Here is a 6,930-nt window from a genome sequence, read left to right as displayed (position 1 = left end):
CATTTCCTTTCCTCTTGATTATTTAAATCCCATTATTATTTGGGTTGTCACAGCTCCACCCGTTATGTGAGTCTATAGTTGTAATCCTTGTGCTTGTTAGCCAAGGTGGGGATGTAGGCACAGTTGGCTGAACCCCGATAACATTTCTTGTGTGTGCTTTTAATTTCCACAATTTTAAATTCCAGCACATGAATGTTTGTATTTTACTATTATGAATGATTGAGTTTATTTTTTCATAGATAGACCCTAGGTTGAGTGATACTGTTAATCTGGTTTAACCTAGGCGATAATTTTTAAATACTCAATTCACCCCCACTCTTGGGAATACACCAAAGCTAACAAATAGTATTTGAACAGAGCATGAAAATTATACAGTTTTGCACAACATATTTATAGAATTTTATTGAATTGTGTGGCATGAGAAATACTGGTATATTATAGAATATATTATACAATTTTACAGAAGCATGATTATATAGCTTAGAGAGTTATGAAACATAACTTATACAGTTTTATATACAAAACTATGACTATACAGAATTATACAGGAATATAGTTTATATGATATACAATATTTTACAACATCATGCTTATACGGTATTTTATAGAATTATGAATACGTAGTATATTCCAAAACAAGATTTTATAACGTTTTGCAAAGTTGATTATACTGTGTTTTATTACCATGATATACAAAATATAGAACCATGATTATATAGAATTTTATAGAATCATGATATACAGAATATAGAACCATGATATACAAAAATGCAGATTATACAGAATATAGAGTCATGACATATAAAATACAGAATTACAGTTACAGGATTACAAAATATATAGATATATAGATATACAGTTATTACAGCGTCATGACTATACAATTGATATAGAATCATGGTTATTAAAAAAATACAAAATCATTAAAAAAAACTAGATTTATATAGAAATATTATTATACAATATCATATCCCGATGGAAAACAACAGTTTATAGAGTACGGTACCGTTGCGATATAGTATAAACAGTGCAACTATACGTCTCAAATAGAGTATGGTACAGCCGATTGTGCCCTCAGGTAGAGTTGTAAGCTCCCTAGCATCCGGACCAAGTGGAGTGGGCCTTTCATGCTATAGGCATCCAAATATGCATACAATTAGGCTAGCATTAGAGGGCCAACCAGCATTTAGCCCCGTCTACGGGCCACATAACCCAATCATAAGGGGGTAAGTCATGACATATAGCCATCCAGGGGGAAATTTACAGATATATGGTTATGTATAGTACACACAGAAACCAAATATTACATATTATAGATAAAAGTACTTTTGAATAGATAACTCAAAAATTTTCATATTCTATATGATATAAGCATGTGTTATTATATAGATGTTTTTCCTAATGTATATCATATACAGTATTAATTAAATGATATGTTGCCAATTAACTCATATGCCACACACTGGTAATAACATGTTTCTCCTTATTGAGAGGTGTCTCACCCCAAAATTATTAAACATTTCAGGTAATCCAGAGAGGCGAGCAAGGCAGACTCAGAGGTAGAGTTGGTGTAGAGTCGGCATAGTTTTGGGGTGAGTTTTGGGCTGGTATGTGGAGCCCATAGTATTTCGGGATTTTTGGAAAAATTTATGTATATATGTGTGTGTACAACTAGGTAATAATACTTTGGTATTGTATTTTTGGAATATATTGGATATGTATGTTCTTCTGCTGCTTAGGTGTTATATGAAATGCACAGGATTCCACGGTCCCACTTCGGGCCATGATGACGTCAGCTATGCTCATGCTAGATATCAGAAATCATAGATTAATATAGAAAAAAATGGATGGAAATTTCAAGTCGTTACAAGAGCACATAAGCATAAGTGAATTTTGAGCTTATCATCCCTTCACTTTTGAGAGTTTTTTGTAACTCTTGGCCATGTTTCGTCCTATTAAAATTCTATTCAGAAATCCACATTCTTTTTAGCAAATTTAGTAGGTTTATTATAGGATCAGGTTTTGGAATCAAACCTACACATGAAGCAACATGTAGGCATGAGCCAACCCTTGGTAAGAACTAGAAATGGAACTAGAGGGAATATGAGCATTTAAGAAGAAAAAAGAAGAAAAAAAAAAAAGAAAAATACCAAAAAGAGAAAGTGAAAAATCAAAAGAAATAGTTCGCACCATGACGCTAGGATAGTTTTATATAATGTTGGATCAAATAATGTTGTGTAAAACTCCCAAATTTGCACAGTGGAATATATTTTTGTGTAAAGGATTAAACACACAATGTAGTCCTTTAATGATGAAAATATAGAACAATCCACAACCACAAAAAATTAATGAAAGCAATAATAATCACAAAGGCATAAAGAATTACGTGGTTCGGTAATGCCTACATCCATAGGACTAAACATCAAGGATTCACTATCTTTTTGTGTAAATTACAGGAGCAACACAAGAACCCTCTCAACTATTACAACCATCATCAACCAACACTATAAATACATCATATATGGCATATATATAGAGTTCCCAAAGGTTTTTTTTCCAAAACCACATTAACGTTCCTCTTTCAAAATTTGAAATCTGCACTAGAAGTCTCGAGCCAAACCATTCACGATTTTAGACAGAATGCAAATTGTTTGAATTTTTGCTCCAAATTGTTGATAGTTAGAGCCTTACCATCGATAGTTTCCCCTGCTGCTACATGATTTTCTTCATACTTTCCCTTTGTATATACTATTCACTCAGTATGTGAGCCAAATTTCACAACAGTCTCTACCTTGACCAACATACGCCCCTTGGGAGAAATAAAAAACATGAACCCATTCCTCCACCTTGAACTTGGGACGTTAGGTTGGAACCGCCTCCCATTTTGTAACTAGAGACAAACACCAAGTCCAAGCAACACTTGAACTTGCCCATGACAATTTTGACTTCTACCATCAAACCCAATTCAATTGTAGATGTTACACCAAAATACTTCACCCTAGGCTTCCAACAAGGCCTTCCCACAATAGTTAATACAAAAGTTACTGCAAGCCTTCTATCACTAAAGCTCCCTGCATAGTCTTCAACAAATCTCACAACTGAAGGTCCACTTTGTTGCCTGCCGAAACACCCCATTGCCTCGTCTTGGAGGACCTTTGACAAATCCTGAACATCACAGTCTATCCTTGGGTACCGAGTGGTAGACATTTCACATCGATTCTCCACTAAACCCCCTAAGATGGCAAACAAAGTCTCTCTGTTGTTCTATCAACAAAGCCACCCTAAGATAACACCAATCTCCTTGAAGCATTGTCCACAAAACCACCTAGAGATAACACTAATCTTCGTGCAACTTTGTCTATGCGAATATTCAAACTAAGACCCTTCTTGGTCGTACCCAACACATTCATGTCAAAAACTTTTAACAGAGTTCCCAACTAATTAGCCTCAGTAAAAGCCTTCCCAGCCAATAACATTTCATTCACACACAACAGATACACCACTCCCTTGTATCCTATCACCGTCTTCCTCTCTAAAAGCCTCACCAACTCCCACACTTGGTTCTTATGCAATACTTCCATTTCCTCCACCATAGCACTTATCCTTCTATTTTCCCCTTTGTTGTGTACTGCAACTTGAAAAATACTAGGAACCTTTCTACTGGTAGTAATGAATGCATAAAATTACAGAATGCCAAATTTATACTTGAGTGGCAATTTTGTAATGCAGCTGGGCTCACCGTGATCTTGCTGATCTCCTGAGTTGAAAATCCCTACAATATGAATAATGTCATCTCTGCCCTAAATTTGTTGCTCCACCTGCATCACATGCCCATTTATACTATGATACTGTTGACCCAAGATAAAACTCCCTACATTTCTACCTAGAGTATCTAACTCCACCTGAATTACATGTTTGCTGCTATCGAAGCTTTTTGTGATTTGTTTCTTTTCCTTTACCTGAGTACGTTGTCCTATGGCTTTATCACCAAAAGTCATGTCCTCAATCACCCCTTTGTTTTCCACAGGATCACCCAACTTGCACCTACCTTTCTTATACCCCCAGAAATATGTACTATTAGAACATAACACCAAGCCTAAATCCTCCATCACTAGAATAGTGCACCAGTGTACATCCACTCACACTCGAGCAATCTATCACAAAACCTACCAAAAATTCACCTGAAACTTTCTCATCTAGTGATACCTTTAGCCATCAGTTAAACGAGAAATGCACCATACTCACTGAACTTCACCAAGAAGTTCCTTGCATGCCATGCATGTAACCTGCCCTGCTTACAAAACTCCTTGAACAAAACTAGCATACCCAGTCTAAATATTTGACTTGAGGATTTCTCTCCCGATCTGGTTCTCCACCTGAACCATGAGTTAAACCTAGTAAACACCTCAAGATCGTGCCACATGAGATAAACCAAGACTACACCCATAAAAAATATATGTCTACCTCATGATGCTAACCTCACCACTAGCCCCCAAACATTTGAATACATATAGTCACTCATATGGCGTAACTGCATATGCCACAGAATGTCTAACTCAGATTCCATAGCTGCAGCTCCACCTAAAATTGTAACAACCTGCAGTATATAGATATTTCCCGCTACCTTTTCTCCTTTAATCACTATTGAGTTACCTTCACACACTTTCATTTCTGCACTTTTTGACTTGTAACTATATTCATTACAATCTAAAGTGCCCAATGAAACTACATTCTTTCTTATACTCTGTACATGCCTTACATCACATATGGTTTTCACAACACCATCATACATTTTGATTTTGACATTTCCAATACCAATTATTTTGCATGAAATATAATTTCCCATCAAAACACATCCATTATTAACTAACCTGTAGGTGTTGAATCATTTTCTATTTGCTGTCATAAGATAAGAGCATTTGGTACCTAGGATCCAAGAATGATCCGTGAGGCACTCTAAATCTGATGAAACATATAGAATATCACCATCACTGCTTCTTGAATCTCCTTCCACTACATTTGTAGATTTTTATAGACCTTTAGACATATATCGGCTTTCCATTTTTCACCAAACTAAACTCAAAGAATCCTCATCCATGACGTGATACAACGCGTCATTAGCCAAACAAAGTTGGATGGTCGATATTGTAGTTTCCCCCAATTCATTCTAACTTGTTTCATCCATGCCTTCCGGTTGAATTCCGTATAAGGCCTTCACTATTCGTTGTTGCACTAAGGGATCCTTCACTCTTCTCTGCCACAAACCGAAATTCCCGGTTCTATCAAACTTGACGATGTCAAATTTTCTAGATGAAGATCCAAAGGTCATTACAACAATGCTCTAATACAAATTTATTGTGTAATACCCCCAAATTTGCAAAGAGGAATATACTTATGTTTAAAGGATCACACACACAATGCAGTACTTTAATGATGAAAATAAAGAACAATCCAAAGCCACAGCAAATTAATGAAAGCAATAACAATCACAAAGACATAAGGAATTACGTGGTTCGGCAATACCTACATCCACAGAAGAAAATGACAAGGATTCACTATCTTCTTGTGTAAATTATAAGAGCAATATAAAAACCCTCTCAACTAGTACAACCATCATCAAACAACACTTTATATACATCATGACATATACATGGAGTTTCCAGAGGTTTTTCCTCCAAACTCCAACCATATTAACGTTCCCCTTTTAAAATTAAAAATTTGCACTAGGTGTCCCGAGCCAAACCATTGATGGTTTGAAATAGAATGCAAATTGCCTAGATTCTGCTCCAAACCATCGATAGTTAGAGCCTTACCATCAATGATTTCCCTTGCTATTGCTTGATTTTCCTTCATGCTTTCCCTTCGTGTATGCTATCCACTTAGTATGTGAGCCACATTTCACAGCAAATAAGCTCAATCATACCTAAAATTCGTCACACTAGAATAATTAATTTCAATGTTTGACAATGCATATACTAGGGTAGTTTGTTTTTCAAATCTGAATTAACAAAGAGTCCTAAAATTATCTCTAACTACTTTCCCTCTTTGCAGTGGGATCAAGAAAAGGTGTTATTATTACAATTAATATTTACCTCTAGGTACCCTAACCCCTCTTTGTATTGATTTATCCAAACTATTGGCTTGACATATTCTTTGAACCACTTCCCATGACATCTTGATTCGTTCTATTTTGAAACAAAAAAAATGAAATCATGTTTTTTTTTTTTTTTACTAAATTCAAGTTCATAATTCACACTCACCTAATAGTATAATAGAGTCACTTGGTTTTGGGATATGATTTAGAAAATATCCATGAAAAGCCCAAAAGATCATAATTTTTTTTGAAATATAGAAGAAGCAATATTTGTAGGAAAATCAAGCTTTGATATATTCAATCAAAAGGTTCCACTAAACACTCATTATTTGGCATAACAAGAGGCATTGACAATGCATGATCAAGGGTAGTGGTGGGTTTCAAACAATGATTGAGAAGTTTCTTGAGTAAGCATCATACTTTCCTTATTCAACTTTTAATTGTTTTACCACTTGCATTAGACAACACCTTTATTGTGGCAGGGATATGTCAATTCGAGGTCACCTAAATCCTCAAGGTCTATATTCTTTCTTGTAAAAGTTATTGCGAAGCTATCAAATCTCCAAGGTTTATTCATCTTACTTTTAGGGATAAATTAGTTTGAGGGTCACTAAAATCCTTGAGCTCTATCCTCTTTCCTTTCATGTAGAAAAGTTAGTTCAAACTTGTCAAATCTTTGAGGTCTAGTTTCTATATTTTACATGGATAGTTCAATTTAAGGTCCCTAAATTCTTAAGGTCCATTCTCTTACCTTTCAAATACTTAACTAAGTTTGGAGTCATATAATCTCTAAGGTCTTTCAACCTTTGTCTTATAGATAAGCTAGTTTGAGATCA

Source organism: Malania oleifera, chromosome 1 (genome assembly GCF_029873635.1).
Source record: "Malania oleifera isolate guangnan ecotype guangnan chromosome 1, ASM2987363v1, whole genome shotgun sequence".
In the NCBI taxonomy this organism is placed as follows: Eukaryota; Viridiplantae; Streptophyta; class Magnoliopsida; order Santalales; family Ximeniaceae; genus Malania; species Malania oleifera.
This window is presented reverse-complemented; position numbering follows the sequence as displayed.